The sequence below is a fragment of the Mesocricetus auratus genome, unplaced genomic scaffold, assembly GCF_017639785.1.
Source record: "Mesocricetus auratus isolate SY011 unplaced genomic scaffold, BCM_Maur_2.0 Super-Scaffold_100038, whole genome shotgun sequence".
In the NCBI taxonomy this organism is placed as follows: domain Eukaryota; kingdom Metazoa; phylum Chordata; class Mammalia; order Rodentia; family Cricetidae; genus Mesocricetus; species Mesocricetus auratus.
Window position 1 is genome coordinate 1,926,722 of NW_024429216.1, and position 3,961 is coordinate 1,930,682.

The window sequence follows — 3,961 nt, forward strand, 5'->3', positions numbered from 1 at the left end:
AAAGTAAATTACGTACATGAGTTTGGACTCATCAAGAAAGAATAGATAAAACAATATTTTCTCAAAATTTGTCATATGCTTACATACTAGACAACGTTAAGGTATGTATTGCCATATATATATATATAGTTATTGTACTTATTGTACATAGTTTTTCTAATATTAGTTATAACTTTCTAAGTTTTAGACAAAAAGGGAGAGTATGTGGTGATATGTTACTTGCACAAATAAACACTGCCTGTGGTTCAGAGCCCGAAGGTTGTTACTAGGTAACCACAGAAGTCTGGAGGTCTGTTAAGACAGACAGGAATTGAGATAGCTGGACAGAAACAGAATATAAGCAGGGATCAAGAAGAAATCACTCTCTTCTCTGATGAGATGCTTAGGAGGTAAGTGGTGCTGTGATTGTTCCTTCTGTCTTATCTCTCAGGATTTCCCTCTATATCTAACTCCTGACTTTATTACATGGACCAGTTAAGAACTGCTTTTACAAGTCTCTATCCCCAAATATATTGGTGCTCCACATGTAGGATCATTCAATCAATAAATGGACTTCTACTTACCCTGCGTCTAGGGAGCCTATTCATTTTCTCCATTGGGTATGCACCCCTTCTGATCTCATTATTTGCAAGCCTAACCTTACATGGACTGTCCAGAATCTCTAACATCTCTCCTGATATTCTGTAGACCCTGTCTTCTCTACATAGATTCCCTAGGTCCCCTGATAATGTATTGGTTTCTGTTCACATATTGACCCTAGGAATATGGGTAGTCAGAAGCCAATGTTGGCATCAGTTTAAGGGACTGAAGAGCACTTAATCAGTACTAAGAAACTATCAGTTTGTTTACAATGGATCCAGTGACTCCCAGTCCAGGAATACAAGTGCTCCAACTACCTCTTCCTTGTTCTTGAAACCTTGCAAGGAAGACCCCAGTTAACGGAAGAAATCCTGGAACATATCTTTGACATTTACAAATTTGCATATTTTCAAATAAAAAGAAGATGGGAGAGGTAATGCTCTTTGGTGGAGGACTTTCCCAGCTTTTTGAGATATCCTGGTCTCAATGCCAAATACAGGGAGATCAAAAATGAAAATATATTGAAAAAATGTTATTACAAGTTTTTATGTATGCATTGGGACAATATCCTGTCAGAGTGCATTTGTGGTATCAAGAAAACAAAATAGACTTTTTCCACTTCTATCCTGTGTTCCATGGGAAAAACTCAGGTTCTCAAGCTAGGAGACCTGAACTTTGTGTGATTTCACAAGCTTCAGAGCTATTGATTCTAAGGTACATGACTCCAGGTAAATCAGAGACTCACAACAGGTTTCTGTAACTTGGGCTGGTCTCAAACTCATCATGTGGCTTAAAATGCCCCTGATCTTCTGGTCCTCTACCTCAAACAGGCTGAGATTAGACACCCTAATCATTGGAGTGTGCCTTTTCTACACCCTTTAGATGCTACTGAGTACCCCATGATGACATTCTGTACTAATTTGATATTTATTTTGCTTGCTTTCTGGGCATTTTATCCTACTTCCTTGACAACTTGAAAGAACCTAGTCCTGCCTCTGCCTCTTACTATAAACCTGAGACAGGAAAGCAATTCCATTCTACAAGATCTATCTGTCTATTCTTAGATAGCTTTTTCAAAATTCCCTTTTTGTTAGTCTTGTGTATCCTAAACTGAACTTGACCTTGGTGTATAGTCCATGATGACCTTGAATGTTTTCAAATGAACTGTAAGAAGAAGACCCATAATAGGGTGTGGTGACACACACCTTTAATCCCAGTACTAAGGAGGCAGAAACAGACAGATCTCTGAGAGAAATATAAAAACCAAAGCCCCCAAAAAGGGTGTGGTGACACACTGCCTTAATCCCAGCACTGGGGAGGCCAAAGCAGACAGATCTCTTTGAGAAATATACGAACAAGAACCACTAATATGTGTGGTGACACTCACCTTTAATCCCAGTACTAGGGAGGCTGTAGCAGACAGATCTCTGTGAGAAATGTAAGAATAAGAACCACTAACAGGGTGTGGTTATACACACCTTTAATTCCAGCACAAGGGAGGCAGAAGCAGGCAGATACCTGTGAGTTTGAGGCCTGCCTGATATTCAAAGAGAGTTCTGAGAAAGTCTCCATAACTCCAGAGAAACCCTGCCTGGGAAAAACATATGCCCTAAAGCACAAAAAACTGATACAATAAAGTAACAGTGGCTTAGTTGGTGATACATGCTTCAATCCCAGAATTCTGAAGGCAGAGGTAGGAGGAAATCTGTGAGGTCCTGCACATCCTGATCTACACAGAGTGCTCCAGGACAGCCATGACTGTATAATGTTAACTATTCTTACAAAAGTAAACAAATGAATAAAAAACCCTTCTACATCTGTAGCCACAAGATCAATGCAAACTAAAAACACTTTAAGATTTTTAAAGTTTCTCAGAAATGCTGAAATATTAAACCAACAAGAGTTCATGTTATTGAAGACATGGGCGTCTTTGATTTGGGTGTCCATTTTCAATGCAGGCCCCTCCCATTCTCTCCATCTTTTTCCCAACATTCCAACAGACACTCCCATGACATGGCCCCTCCCAATATACAACTTCACCCTATAGGTACTTGGTATATTTGAGGATGTCTTTCATCATCTGGACCTTGAGCACTAACACATCCTTTGCCAGGCCCTCTCAGTTCTCCAATCTTGAGTCTTGATCCCAGTTGAAATGAGGCCTTCACTACTTGGTTGCCATCTCACTTAGTAATAGGGTCTCAACTCAGGTCATCCTATGCCTTCTGATTTCTGTCACCCCTTCCTTTTTTCCTCTTTTGAGACAGGGTTTCTCTGTGTAGTCCTGGCTTCTCTGTAAACCAGGGTGTCCTGAACAAACAAAGATTTGTATGATAATTCCTCTTCCTCTGGAGATCAGGGATTAAAGGTGTGGGTCACAATGCCAGACTCCTTTTTTGATGCCGGGTTTTTACTATAGACTTGGCTGTCTTGTATCTGACTATATAGACTAGGTTGGCATCAACCACACAGAGACCTGCTTGAATCTGTGTTCTTTGTGTTAGGATGAAAGGGTTGTCCACCAAACCCTACTTGGTCAACCATTATTGATGTAGAATGGCTAGATAAGTTTTAGAACTGTCTGGCTGTGACTCTCTTCAGCCTTCATACAACCAACACTCAGTTCCAATTCATAAGTAACCTGGGGGAGTAGAGCTCTACTCCCCCAGGTTACTGGATGTGCTGAGGTCCCATTGGGCCCAAATTAATGAATATTCGGAGGTTTGAGTAGCCCCAAATTCCCTGTATATTGTCTTCATCAAGGCACAGGCATGATGGTGGATTCTCTGCTTGCAGCCTGGCCATTCAACCTATGGGTATAATTACACAGCAAGTATAATTTTTGAGACAGTATGAACTGCTTTCAGGTCACACCAGGATCCCTCAGCTTCTTTCCCAGGGGTTTATCCAATTCCACCTCAGTGATATGGAAGGTGCATGTGACCTTTGAATTTTCTAGAAACCAGTGTGAGAGGAGGCCTCAGTTTAATGAGTCATGGCCAAGGAACTTTTCTCAACATTCACAGAAATTAAAATTAATGAAAACTGCTTCTTGGCATTTTGGCTAAGATCAAGTGTAGTATCTGTTCTTATGAGTTTAAAGTTAACTAAAGTAATGAATTATTGCAAAATCAACAAAACGCTGGTTGATGAGGCAATGACAGAGCTCTTTTCCAGTTCGTAGGAAATCCTGGCATAAATCACCAATGCTAGGTGAATATAAACAGAGGGCAAAATATATACATTCAAAATATTTGATTACAATCAATGCATTTTAAAATAACAAGCCTCAATGTTGTTGTGGCATAGAACTTTAGTCCCAAGATGTGGGAAGCAGAGGCATGTGTAGCTATGTGAATGTGAGGCCATCTTGGACTACAGA

General features: G+C 40.2%; 1 pseudogene; it reads left to right on the plus strand.

Annotated features, from left to right (window-relative positions):
• Nucleotides 1-3,623: 3,623 nt before the first annotated feature.
• Nucleotides 3,624-3,750, plus strand: LOC121135606 (annotated as a pseudogene).
• Nucleotides 3,751-3,961: the final 211 nt, after the last annotated feature.